This window comes from Perca fluviatilis, chromosome 9 (genome assembly GCF_010015445.1).
Source record: "Perca fluviatilis chromosome 9, GENO_Pfluv_1.0, whole genome shotgun sequence".
Lineage (NCBI taxonomy): Eukaryota > Metazoa > Chordata > Actinopteri > Perciformes > Percidae > Perca > Perca fluviatilis.
The window spans coordinates 33,685,491-33,700,470 of record NC_053120.1 but is presented as its reverse complement, the minus strand read 5'-3'; the positions used below and the strand labels follow the sequence as shown (position 1 = coordinate 33,700,470).

At 41.6% G+C, this 14,980-nt stretch overlaps 1 protein-coding gene and 1 long non-coding RNA gene across 2 annotated transcripts in view; one reads left to right on the top strand and one right to left on the bottom strand.

The window, feature by feature from the left end:
- Window positions 1-14,980, bottom strand: part of LOC120566032 (inactive N-acetylated-alpha-linked acidic dipeptidase-like protein 2) — a 519,707-nt gene that overhangs the window by 62,449 nt on the left and 442,278 nt on the right. The gene's annotated exons all lie outside the window — the stretch shown is intronic.
- Window positions 1-14,980, top strand: part of LOC120566033 — a 56,842-nt gene that overhangs the window by 40,643 nt on the left and 1,219 nt on the right. The gene's annotated exons all lie outside the window — the stretch shown is intronic.

The following is a 14,980-nucleotide window of genomic DNA, read 5'->3' as shown; positions in this document are numbered from 1 at the left end:
AAATAAATAAGTTTGCCGATTTCACATATCTCGGCAATTCATTCTGTCATTTGTCTACCCGGAAGTGATTTTTGTATCACTGTGATTCTGTCTATATCTTTCTACAATTCTTGGTTGCAGTGTATATGAATGGCATCTGCTGACAGGAAGATAAGGACTGGGACTGTTGCCAAGCAATGGAATTCTATTTAAAAAGGTCTATACAATTGATCCTGTGTTGTGTTAATTCAATCTGTCCTGCCAACTGGTTACAGGATGTCAGTCTATGTGAAGCTATTTCAGCGGTTACAAAGAAGAAAAAATAAGCACTTGGTGTAATTATAGTATAGAACCTTTCAACAGCTGTCAATCCGTATGAATTTTCCTCGAATTGTTTTGACACAACCACTCATCAGAAGCAACAACCAGAGACAGAGGAGCCTAAAGTGGAAAATGCAAGTGTGATTAATTGTGTTTAAAGACAATCATTATCCTCATCACCCTATCATTTCATTTTCCAATCCATTATGATGTTTGAGATGCAATTTGTTTTCATGGTTAAGATTTTAGAGATATATTGGCATGCTGAATTTTCCTACATTTCTAAGGTTCTCTAGGGTGACTTGTAATGACATCATCTTTAGGCAACCTGACAGAGTAAGTCCAAGGCCCCCCTGGAACAGCGCTGAGCTGTGCCGGGAATTCGGTGACACACTTGGGGACCAAAAATACTTTTTTCCATACACAACCCTCTCAAAAGAAACAGCTGTAAAACTAGAGGAAAACAAGCGCTAATTCCTAATAGCTGTGGCCATTGTGTGAAGCATGCATCCATGTGTGGATGCATGTTTCACACAATAGGCTACATAAAACAACAAAGGCATAAAATAAATTACAAAAATATAGATAAAATGAGGATGTGTGGATTTATGTGTGTACGTGAAAAAAAAGCTTACACCTTAAAGTTATAGCAATATAAAGTTTCACAACACCCGGTGGCTGTACATGAGAAAAACACTGAGGTGTATTATTAATGGCTGTGTTTTATTTGTTAATCAATCCAGCTTATTATGAACGATGGAGCGGTTTCTTCAACTCACTTAATTCAGTGCTCTGGCGTATCCTTTTGCTGGGAACACACTGCACACTGAAGCACCGTGAATAGCCGTGAAGCACAGATTCGTGCCCAATCGCACGCCTCGCTGTTCATACAAGACGCACAGGTCTCCACGCCGGTCAAAATGCGATCCTCGGGCGCCAAGATAGCTCAGTTGGTAGAGCGGGCGCCCATATATAGATGTTTACTCCTCAACACAGCGGCCCGGTTTTGACTCTGACCTGCGGCCCTTTGCTGCATGTCATTCCACCCTCTCTCTACCCTTTCATGTCTTCAGCTGTCCTGTCAATTAAAGGCCCAAAAAATAATCTTAAAAAATCCAAATAAAAAAATGTGATCCTCTCCTTTCACTCTACAGAACATCTTCCCCTGCTGCAGCCGGTGTAGCTGGACAGATTGGATAACATGGGCGCCAACTTGAAAATAGCTCAGTGGCTATTCATGGCGCTTCAGCGTGTGGTGTGTTTCTGGCCTTCTGGTGGGTGTCCATATATGCGTTGTTTTCACAGATGGGATCGCCCCGCTTCCCAGCATTGCACGCTAGTGGGCTTGCCACCAGTTTCTCTTCACTGACCACTGACAAGCAAAGAAAACAGTCTACACCCTCCTACAACTGCCATGGCTGCAGCTGATTGGACAAACGCGTCACGTGGGGCTGGCTGCTCCCGAATTTCAAAACCGACCGTAACGGCGGCTCGTTCGGAATACGATATCTTATTTTTTTAAGAAAATAGTTCACCAAAACGTCTTTCTGAAAACTTTTTAAGCGAGAAATAGGCCATGCAGTTGCTGAATCTGTCTTCATTTCAGATCGACAACCGATTTCCGTCAGGTTTTGAGAGGCAGCGAGCCGAGCCGGCCGCTCCTCATTTGCATAAAGTTGGCTGAATTCAACTTTATGCAAATGAGGAGCGGGCGACTCGACACCCCGCTTCTCCAAAGTCCCCGCGACGCTACCAGAATGCATTGCACGGCTGCTCCCATAGAAGTGAATGGGAAGCGGGGAAATGACACTGACAATGGACACACACCATTAGTCAACGTTAAAGTGAGTAGACAACTTAAGGCAGTTGGTCAGATACAGCAGACAGACTAAAGAACTGACTAAAGAAGCACATGCACTTGCAAGTGATTATTTGTCATTTTTCCAGCATCAGACTTTATAATAGTGTGGTTCGAGTGGCTGAGTTCACACCACCAGACAGCAAAGGGGACAAAGAGATCTGTGCTTTTTCTCCAACTCAAACCCACTGTGATCGCAGCAGGTATGAAGTCAGCTCAGAGCCTTGGAACAGAGGGAATAAAAGATGCTGTGGGCTGGAGGTGAACTGCGGTTCAGCTGCCGGCTACGCTGCTGTTGTGACAATGAGACGTCTACTGCCTGTAGGCCAGGAGCAATCCACACTCCTGTGCCAGAGAGCAGCTTCACTCACAGTTCAAGGTCCAAGAGTGTTTATAGCAAAATGGGTAATTTAGATTTGCTACCAAAAAGTAGGCAGGGTAGACAGTCCCTTGTTGTTTCAAGAAAATGTTCCTTGAATCTCTGTGGGAGGTAACAAGGAGGTAACATTCTAGTAGCAGCCCCCCAACTTGAATTGTGAATTGTTGAGTTTCAAAACAATTCCCGACCAGTGTCCCGCACTGACTGAGCGGATGGGCTGAAAGCAACACAGACTGAACAGATTTTTACTGGGATATTTCTGTTTTTCTACAAATTAGCAAAAGTGGCTTTAGCTTGAATAACTGTTAATACAAGCCTTGCTACACATATTTATAACTGCGGTAGTCTATATCCACGACGCCCCACTTTCAGGTGGGATTGTTCAGGTGCCACCGGAAATTTGGCCGGGTGTACATCTTTTCGGCCGGATGTACCTTTTTTCGGCCAGATGTCCGTCACCTTCCATTAGAATTTTAAACTCTGCTCGATTTATGAGGACTATGGTTAACTGCTCCTCAGATCTTTGCAGGGTAAATCCAGACAGCTAGCTAAACTATCTGTCTAAACTGCATTTAGCAGCTAAAGAGACACATTTTTCTCAGTAGCTGGTGTAAAAAGAACAGAGGAAAACATTGGACTTGCATAAATGCTAATGTTCCTTCATATCTGCTGGATGTGTAAACAGGCAACTGTTGCTGACAACTTTTAATAATCAAATGCAGGTTTACAGTTAGAGAAAGATTGTGGCTATGGCAAATAAACTTTAATTTGGCTAATCTGACACAGTGTCCATTTTCTACTGGCAGGAGCACCCATTTCCAATATTTCTTTATTTATATAGCCTACTGGAAATATAGTCTTTATAGTTTAGATTTGCATAGTGTTACAAGTTGGTCAACTAAGGAAAACAATAATGCAAATAGCAGATATTGGCCAGACCTTGAGTTTCCTTCATTTATTCAGTTACCTCGTCTAAACGACCTTTTGAAATATCTAAATGAGACCAAACACTTGTGCAGACCTTGCTTTTTAGTGCCTTGAAGCAGACCGTCCTCACCCAGAAAACGACCGTATAGGTCGATTGTGCAAGCAGCTCATAACGACCCATGTTTGCTGATAGGCGGCGACCTCTCGCGGCACATAGTAATTATCGCTGGAGCAAATGAAGAAGCGAAGTAACAAAGTATAAGGGCCTCTAGCTCACCCGGTAAGAGTGTGCACCCCATGTAGGCTGAGTCCTTTGCAGCGGCCAGGGTCCGAATCCAACCTCTGGCCCTTTGCTGCGTGTCATCCCCTCTCTTTTGCTCCCCCTTTCCTGTCTAACAAATAAAGGGAAAAGCCCAAAAAAATTATCTTAAAAAAAAAAGAGCGCCAAATTCCACGAGAGCAGGCAGGAACCAAAAGTCAACCGTCACTTTTTAAAATTAACTGACTTTTATGTACATTAGTCCATGACACGGTTACATCCTCATTTTATTAGTTTGAATTGACTAATTTTAGGCCAATTCATGATGTTTTAATGTTTTATGTCTTAAACTTAACTACCGTATTTTCTAGACTATAAGTCGCTCCGAAGTATAAGTCGCATCAGTCAAAAAATGCGTCATGAAGAGGAAAAAAACATATATAAGTCGCACCGGACTATAACTCGCATTTATTTAGAATTTTTTTTTTTTCATCTGTCAACTACACAATAGCACACAGAACAACAGGCTGAATACGTTAGGTGTCCGGTATGTTAACGTGACACATTAACAGTTATTGAACTATACAACAGCACACAGAACAACTAGCTACCAGGGCGTGGAGCATGGATGTATTAAAAGGCGTGGAGACGTAACTGCACCGTTGACAAGCCCCTCCCGACTCGTTCCTCCAGCTCCGGCCATCTTGCTTTCAGCCCGCGATTAGCCGATTAGCTTTCTTTGTTTTCTTCATTGCAGTATGAGTCACCTTTTCGCCAGTCCCTCACAAGTTTCTCCCTCATTTCAAACTTTCTTTCTGCTGCTCGATTACCGTTTTCGGCTGCATATTTTACTACCTGCCGTTTGTTGTTATCTCTTTCTTTCTCAGTTGTCTTTAGGAGTAGCATTCTAGTTGTCACAAGCCTAGAACGCCCTCTCGCGGCTGTAGACGGTAATGTTTTCAGTATGAATTAACATTTAAAAACATGTTAAATTATATATATTTTGATATATAAGTCGCACCTGACAATAAGTCGCAGGACCAGCCAAATTAGGACAAAAAGTGCGACTTATAGTCCAGAAAATACGGTAGCTGCATTTCACAACATAACTGCAGGATGCTTTTTGTAAAAAAAAGCAGAGGGGGGGGGGGGATGTTTTTTGATCATGTACAACTAAACAAAACCAGCAAGAATGAAATCCCCCTTCCAATACCACCACAGATATAGTGCCACTTGGCCAGCCATGCCAAAAAACTTATTTATGAACTTCAATATCCAATGGAAAATATTCTCACAATGAAATAGCAAATAACGTGGTCAACATAAAACACAACGCTTTCCAGCCGGAGAGAGGAGTTGACTTTGCGGCAAAAACAAAGTGCTTTCACACACAAATCACGATCTTTTTCCTAAGCTCGTTTTGGTGCCTAAACTTAACTGTCGTCGTTGCATGACGCTCACTTTTTCTGGCTTAACTTCACTGCCACGGCCCCTGAAAGGACCGTCATCTGGCGGTGCCTGTAGCCGGCTCACAGTCACCTATTGGCGGCTAAACAACTGCCGCTGGTAGCCGGCGTCCCGGAGCTCTGTAGCAGCTAAATACAACCAGCAACTGCCGCTCAGATTTTTAGCGTTCTATGGCACTAGACTGTTCACGTTACAGCGCTTTCCTTGGTTTAAAATACTTCTATTTTAGGTATATAATGGTCTATTGGTAAAGTAGCATTGATCACTTTGAGGGTGGGGGATACCTTTTGTCCCTACCAGGGATAAAAATAATTCAGCAGAGGCAGGGATATGTAGACCAGAAAGGGGGAAATCCCATGCATCCCCCGGGGCAACTCGCACCCTGATTAACTGTATGTTTAAAACGGCGGTCATTACGTTAAATAAAACGATCACGATTAAAACAGCCACCGCAGTCACCTGTTTAAAATGGCAACCATGCGGCAGTAAACAGAACGGTCATATATCATTGGGAGACATTGGGCATCAACCTATTCTGTCATTTAGGTATGAGAATGTGTTGCCTTCAAAACATTATTTGTACACAGCCAATTCTTTACTGCAATTCATGATGTTCCCAGATATGGTTGCTGTGATTATGGTGATTTCTGACAAAGCCTCTCTATACTCATGAATACAAACAAACCCTCATGCTAACTTAACTAACAATAACATGCAAGAACTCACACACAGCCAGAACCCATGGCCAGCGCCAGGAGTAATATTTACAGACACAAGACATGTAATGAGCTGGTTTCTGGAAGACATCTTTTCCCTGCTTCAACGAGCCTGAGCTGTAATAACAGATGGTCCCATCGGCAGTACTTCTCTCCAAACATACTGCATGTGTGTGTGTGTGTGTGAGTGAGTGTGTGAGTGTGTGTCTTGATTTTACTGACACAGAGCCACATCAAAGAGAAATTCTTTCTCCCAGAAACAAGCATTTAGGAACATACATAATTGGCAAAGCTTTAATTGGATAAACAGAGTTAAAACTCCATTACGCACATTTGAGTGTGAGAAATACAGATGGATCTGACAACATCAAACATCAAACAGTCATTATGATCTTAAAGTGCTCATATTATGCTCATTTTCAGGTTCATAATTGTATTTAGAGATCTGTGTGCATGGATTTTGTGTGTGGGGGTGCGTGTCCTCTTACTGCCTCCATTGCTGTCACATCCGATCACAGCCCATCAAACCGACTGAATGCTGAGTTGACAGAACTGTTTAATAAACACAGACACCCCCCCCCCAGACATACACAAAGGTAGAAAACTTTAAAGAGACAATAAGATCCCCCCAACACACTTTTCCATCACCCCTTCTTTTTTATGTACTATATCAGAAAAGGTTTACATGGATTGATTTTCAAAAAAACACCATATTTTTGTTGTACTGCACATTGCTTCAGCTCCTCTTTTCACCCTGTGTGTTGAGCTCTCTGTTTTAGCTACAGAGTGAGGCATCTCACTTCTGTTCCATCTTTGTTGGGAGTCGCACATGCGCAGTAGGTAAGGACTACTAGCCAGTCAGAAGCAGAGTATGAGGGCATGCCACGCTAGCAGCTAGGCAATCATTATAACGTGTGTTACAAAGTGACGCACGTTTGTCACGGAAGTAAAGGCTGGACTACAATAGAGCTGTTTGGAGCAGTTTGTGAACAGTGTTTTCTCTGGAAGATGGTAAGTCACTTTGGGGTGGACTTTGGGCTTTTTCACTTTGTAAACCTATAACATGCACAAAAAATATATATAACACAATAAAGGAAAGGGAAAAAGACAACAAGCATAATATGAGCACTTTAAGATAATCATAATGTCCAAAAAAACCTTGGTACCAGAAACTAAAATGATAGGACAATATCTATGTTTGGCATATATTTTCACGTCATAGAATACATTCCCAGGAAAAAATAAATTAAAACAATTCACACTGAGCTCATGTGCTGGAGGACAATTTAAGGATGTGCCACAGAGTGACTTTGCTTCAGCTTGTGTTTTTTATCTGCTTGAGGCCTTGTTAGATCATAGAGCGTGACATATTTGGGAGAAGTGAACGAGAACCCTCAGACATGGTGCTAATTAATTCACACTTTGGCGACCATAAAGCCCCCCATCCCACACACACACACACACACACCCCTGCCTCCTGTCTCTGCATGGCATTGCATGACATATGTAGCCTGGAAGATTGATACAGCAAATGGTGGCACTCAGCCATGCTCATTACAGCAGCAGATGGCTGTGTGTGTGTGTGTGTGTGTGTGTGTGCGCGCACGTGCTTCATGAGGGGTCAAAAACCAATATAGACACATTTAAATAGCAGCAGCTTGACAGATTGTTGTACAGTGTAGCTTGTCTTTATTACAGAAAACAGGAGCATGACTGTACAGTATGTGTGTGTTACTACAGTGAGTGATAGCTTTCTCTGATCTCTTTGGTTCCCAAACTTTTTCCGGGGGCCGCCCTTTTGAATCTACAAATATTTCCAATTGAATTAAGATGAGCTGTTTCTCCGTGAAGGAGCAAGAGAGGGAGAGAGAGTGTGCGCAACAATCAGCTGTATTTCCACGAAGGGACAATCAACGAGACACAATGCGATTTGACTGGGAGATTGACAGCCGGTTCCTTAGATTAAATTGTGGTCATCGCTACGTATTTTCTTGGCTACGTTTTGCGTAACGTTTACCTGGCCGTCTTTTTACAAACTTGTCCATCCTTTGCAGCAGAACCATGCATCATTTATTTATATTTAGCGTTGCCACCCTAATAGAACTAATTTCACTGCAACAACAAAACAACAACCTCTACAGCCAAAAAAGCATTTTCCCCGTAGATCACCATTATAAAAGAAACTGTTAAAAGGAAATATACAATTGCAAACAAGGTCAATTATTACTATTTCTATAATGCATTTTGAATCCATGGAAGTTTTCTATTTGTAAATATAAAGCCTAGAAAAACGACGTATGTGCATGTCACCGTATCTCTACTCATTCTATTCCTTCATGACGAAATAGCAAAACAATTGCAAAGCAATTCAGGGTTATAATTTTTTTTTTTATCTAGTCTAGTCACACATCCACCATCACACATCCCATCAAACAGTCTGCATTAGTCATTTATGCGCTTTGTGTGACTGAACTTCTTTTCTCTTGTAAAATTTAAATTCAACCTTTTCTTGCCCTTAAAACACACACACACACACACACGCACACACGCACACACACACAATGACATTTGCAGTGTGCAGAATACATTTCTGTGGTGTTTTGTGTCTGTACTTTGTGGAAAGTGGGTGTCCATAGTTTTCAACCAGGTGCTGAATTGCTGCTGTGCCCTTCACTAAGTCACTCAACCTTGATTCTCACTGCACAGCTTCCAGGCCAAGTGGTTCCATATTGCTGTGTTTGTATAAAAGCCGGTTTCACCGGGGGTTTGGATCTGTTTGTCAGCAAAACAATAGCAGGTCTGTCTGAATAAATCAACCTACGCAGAATCCTTACACGTCGTCGTGTAACGGCATTCAAACAACTACTCCTGTTTTTTTTTTTATATACACAGACGTCACAGACATTGACAGGAACAGAGGGAAAGTACAATAACTGGACAGAGTGTATAGTATGTACAGCACATAGAGCACCGTATGAATATTCATGTCCCATATATCTGCCACTGCTGTAAAGTGTGTGAGGGCGGGTTTCTGTAATACATAAAGGTCAGGAATAGCCTGACCTGAAAAGAGAGTAGGGGGAGGGGAAGGGGGAGGGGAAGGAGGAGGAGGAGGAGGAAGTAAGGGGGCGGGGAAGGAGGAGGAGGAAGTAAAGAGGGCGACATAAGGAAAAGGCATGGTAAATTGATGAAAGAAGGGAGATGGAAGAAGACACAAAGATGCAAAAAAAAGAAGAGGGCAGGATGTGAGGATAATAGTAGGAAAGACAAAGGAGAAAAGCAGAGGCAGAAGAGGTCATGAGAAATGAGAGAAGAAAATGTGGAGAAAGGGGAATAACAGAGAAGGAAACAACAGAGGAAGGAAAGACTGGAGAGTGCCATTAACATCAAAAATATAAATGTTCTTTGTGCTCCCAGGAAACATGGCACTCCTGTTAACTCAAAGAGAGATGCAGAGTCAATTGAAGTATGCATTGCAAAAGGAAGGGAAGAATACAGAAGGTTTTGGGAGACTGTCCCAGTTTCCAAGTGATGAGAACACAGACAACAAAATCACCCTTGTATCCCTGGTGGATCAATTGCTCAACATAACGCTTGGCATTAACACTTGTCAATGCTAATAAATGTACTGACTGCTAGATCTACTACTTTATTGTACCATAAGTGGCTAATATCGTGTAACTTATGCACTACTAACACATCATGTGGTACACAACAACGAAATAAGTGCAATTTAAACGTGCAGCAACACAAGCATTCAATCAGAAATAATGACTTACAATTGAAACAACTAAGGCTATGTTTCATACTTGGCGTCTTTTTTGAGAAGAAAAGGTCGACTAGGGCGCTTTTGTAGTGGAAAAAAAAGCTGGCAGCGTCTTTATTATAAGATACAAATATTTCCAATTGAATTAAGATGAGCTGTTTCTCCGTGAAGGAGCAAGAGAGGGAGAGAGAGGTGCGCAACAATCAGCTGTTTTTCCACGAAGGGACAATCAACGAGACACAATGCGATTTGACTGGGAGATTGACATCCTTAGATTAAATTGTGGTCATCACTACGTATTGTTTTGCGTAACATTTACCTGGCAGTCTTTTTACAAATTTGTCCATCCTTTGCAGCAGAACCATTCATCATTTATTTATATTTAGCATTCATAACTCGGGGCCCCCCAGTTTGGGAACCACTGATTTAAATGAAGATTGCATAAATATCAGGAGGAGCAAAGATAAGTGAGGTTGAGGGCCCATTGCGCTGAATTTACAAAGCTTCAAGCATTTTGCATTTGACTTGAATTGAATTGAAGCAGGTGCAAAAGTGTATTCAAATAAAAGGTGAAATTGAAATGAAAAAGATGCATTGGGGCGTTACAAACGTTTAAGCACGTTTGACTGATTGCGCCTCTGGAAACACACCCAATTTTGATTTGAACAATGTCGGCACAGTTTTTGTCCTGTATCACTGTTATTTCAAGCAAAAACACAACGCTCTCAAACGATAAATATGAATGACACAAGAGGCTCTTTAGCTCTGGTTTCTCATTTGAACTCTCCATACCAACGCCACTCGCTATATGAGCTATACATGTGGCTGTATTAATAGAGATAATAGAACCAATTTCACTGCCACAACAAAAAAACAACCTCTGCAGCCAAAAAAGCATTTTCCCCATAGATCACCATTATAAAAGAAACTGTTAAAAGAAAATATACAATTGCAAACAAGGTCAATTATTACTATTTTTATTATGCATTTTGAATCCATTGAAGTTATATATATATATATATATATATATATATATATTAGGGGTGGAATGGTACACAGAAGTCACGGTTCGGTTCATACCTCGGTTCAGACATCACGGTTTGGTTCGGTACAATGTAGGGAAAACAATTTATTAATTTCCCAAACAGGAGCCTCAGTATGGTCAAAGTGTGGAGAAGACATGGAGAACGCTATGCTGATTGCTGCACCGATAGAGTAACACCTTTTGGTGGAGGCAGTGTGATGGTGTGGGGCGGCATCTCCTTCACTGGAAAAACGAGGCTTGTCATCATTGGAGGCAATCTCAATGCAGAGAGATATAAGGAGGGGTTTATCAGAGACTACCTCCAGAATGTGGGAGTGGAGAGGATGGAATGGCCTTCCAGCAGTCCTGAACTCAACCCCATTGAACACGTGGGATCAGCTTGGGCTTGCTGTTCATGCCAGAGTGACCAACACAACCACGTTGGCTGACTTGCGACAAATGCTGGTTGAAGAATGGGATGCCATCCCACAGCAGTGTGTGACCAGGCTGGTGACCAGCATGAGGAGGAGGTGCCAGGCTGTTGTGGCTGTGTATGGTTCTTCCACACGCTACTGAGGCTTCTGTTTGTGAAATGAATAAATAGTTAAATTGCCAATATGTCTTGTTTCTTCAGACTTCAATCATCCAATCCACCAAACGCCAAACGAGTCAATGGCAGAATAAGCTGTTTGGCAAATATTTCATGGGCGCAACCCACATACTCAGCGCTGCTACTCATCCCACAAATGCATGTTCCTTACAAATGGTGCACCATTTGAAAGGGAACTAAACAGGCTTTCCAATAGTATAGATAGATTTATATATATATTTTATATTTATATATATATATATATATCCCTCCAATCATCAGTACATAAAAAAGAAGGGGTGATGGAAAAGTGTGTTGGGGGGATCTTATTGTCTCTTTAAAGTTTTCTACCTTTGTGTATGTCTGGGGGGGGGGGTCTGTGTTTATTAAACAGTTCTGTCAACTCAGCATTCAGTCGGTTTGATGGGCTGTGATCGGATGTGACAGCAATGGAGGCAGTAAGAGGACACGCACCCCCACACACAAAATCCATGCACACAGATCGAGTCTTGGGGGAGACAGCTTGAGTTCATTCTCCCATTCATCTTTGATTCCCAGCAAACACAATGGAAACCTTACCTCTCCCTGCCTGCCAATCATCCAAGCCTGATAACTCCTCTTTTTGACTCCCAGTAGAAATGCTGTATTTTAAATAACAGCACACACACTGCCTCTACCCGTACAGCCTATAGCCGGGCATCTCGTTGTGCGTTTGCCCGTATCTTTGGGTCTCCGAGGCGTTTCCCTCCCCACACAAACAGCTAACTCCTCTCCATCAGCAGCGCCCCGGGAGCAGCCGCATCACATTTTCATGTCAGTCTATTGATTAAATGATAATGCCAATCAATTTTTTATCCTCTGCATTCTTCCTTCAGCACTGTTGTGAAAGTGTGTGTTAGAGAAGACAGGGATACAGTAGCCACTGTAAAAAGGAAAAAAAATGGAAGAAACTGCCGGAAGAGAGCAACGTTAGGCAGACAAAAAAGCATGAAAAGAATAAAAAAACAAGAAAGTAACAACAAAAAACTAAAAAAACTAGCACACTTGCGTTATCGCAGTAAAGAAGCCTTGGGCTGTTTTGCTATGTGTTCATCCAGTGGTTTTCCTTGACACTATTGGAGTAAAGTTATGCATTATGTTTTGGTTTAATATTTTATCAGACATGGGGTTTAGAAGTTAGAGCGCTATACCTGCCAGCTCAGCCTACAGCATGTGAGAGTGTGTGTGTTCTGGTGTTAAAAAGTGCACACACAGCCACACGTGAGTCTGTTTTGTGTGCCTTAATGAGCTCCCTTTATTTCTGTGTGTTTGTGTGCATGTATGCTGATATTAGTGCACATCTTATTGGGCATTAGTGGCCATATGCTCTTCTCCATCACCCCCTGAGGAGCAGGAGAAGAGCATGAACCCATCAGCAGGTTTTAGATTTGCATACATCTTTTAACAATTTCAATTTAAGTGTCATTTTGCCAAATTATAAATTTGTTTCTGGCTCCTTTAATTGGCTTTAGTGGGAGTTGTAACACCACTGCAGGGCAGATTGCCGGAGTGACTAATAGAACGAGAGAGCAGATTGGGAGTAAGTGAAGACGGGGCTCACAGTATTCATGCAAAGAGACAGAAAGAAAGACATCTTCTGGCATCAACGCAGCTCTACTCTGTAAAATAATTAACACGAGCGAAATGGAGAGCAGACTTAGTGGATCTTTGGAGCTCTCAAGGAATCCAGGGGAAATGAAGACAGTCGGTCGCTTAAGGTGTGAGACTTTCAAGAGCTTTAAATGTAAGAAAGTACAGTCTTGAGTGCAGTAAAGTACAGCTTATAGGTTCGATCACAGGAGTAACTATACCCAGGCTAAAAATAATTTCATCCTAGGGTCCTTTGCACCATGACCTCGAGCCAAACACTCCCCCAGAAGCTTTTTTCACCTGGGTCGAACATTGGGAGAGTTAGCGTTATCAGATGAATAGCTTAGCGCAGGGGCTAATGGATCCGAAGTGTCTCTTAACATTACCCTACTCATAATGCCCGAAATGATACCAAACGTCTACAGTAGTATATATATAGGTTATGAACTCATAAAACGATGGATTGTAAAGTTTGTAAGTACACCAGAAGTTTATGTAAATAACACTTGCCTGCTGGCTTCTGCTCTCTGCTGTTGTTGTTGCTGCTGTAAGACGAGTGCTTAGGGCCGTCTACAAATTACAACACCGAAAAGAGATGCAAAAAAAATATTTATTAATTTAACTTATTTTTTAAAGTAAGTGCTGTAGAATAACTAGCAGGAGACAAGTTATAATTGAGGTAAGTTTGGAGACATTACCTTATTTAATGATTAAATTAATAAATATTTTTGTTGCATCTCTTTTTGGTGTTGTAATTTGTAGATGGCCCTAAGCACTCTTACTGCCCGGTAGTAACAGCAGCAGCAGCAGCAGCAGCAGAGAGCAGAAGCCAGCAGGCAAGTGTTATTTACATAAACTTCTGGTGTACTTACAAACTTTACAATCCATCGTTTTAAGAGTGCATAACCTATTTGTACTACTGTAGACGTTTGGTATCATTTCGGGCATTATTAGTGGGGTAATGTTAAGAGACACTTCGGATCCATTAGCCTCTGCGCTAAGCTATTCAGCTGATAACGCTACGCTACGCTAACTCTCCCAATGTTCGACCCAGGTGAAAAAAGCTTCTGGGGGAGTGTTTGGCTCGAGGTCATGGTGCAAAGGACCCTAGGATGAAATTACTCCGAACCATCACTTTAACATCATATTGAGCAAAACAGTCTTCAATATTAACCCTAATATCAGTTCACACACATAACGTTAGGCTTATCGTCGTATTAACGTTAGTTGTAGTGGGTGTATTTCTATCCATCAAGCTACTAAACAAGCTAGGTAAAATTACATTATATTACACTAACATAGCGAACTTTTTGTCATGACTAATTTATTAATTACTCAGCATCATTTCTATTTGAGAAAAGAAAAAAAAAACTTCATCCAATGTTTAATGTGAACAGCCTACTTCCACAACTAGCCAATCCACCTACTAGACCAGTATGTTCTAGTGATGTGCGGATCGATACTAAAGTATCGATATTTTTTATCGATTTTGTTGTCATCAGAAAAGTCTAATTATATCCGGTTAGGGGAAGGAACTACTTCTCCTTCCGCCGGTCAGTTGTGTGTGCACTGCGGCTCTGTGACGGAGCTGGCCAGGGGAGCCTATTTTTATTTTATTTTTTTGTAAACATGAATGTTTTGTGAAAACAATTTGAGTTAACGGTTTTCAAGGGTGCCTGATTTACATGTGATGTAAAGAACAGCAAAACGTGGATATGGAATATTTTGTGACAAGGTTAAGAGTCAAATTTGTGTGTTATTTTCAACCTGTTTTACTGTACAAGTCTCTGAGATTTTCTTTATAATTAAATAATATGAGAGTAGTTTATGGTCTTGTCATTATGCAGCTATAATTTGGAATTGGTAAGCCTACAACCTACTTTTTTTTTTTTACCAAGTATTGGTATTGGTATCGGCAATACCAGCCTGGGTATTACTTGGTATCGGATCGAATAGGAATTAAGTGGTATCGCACATCAGTAGTATGTTCTCTCATTCTCTCCTGCGGTCCATCGGTCTTGTTGAGTTGACCAAACCACTGTGATGCAAAGGGAGGGGGGACTCAA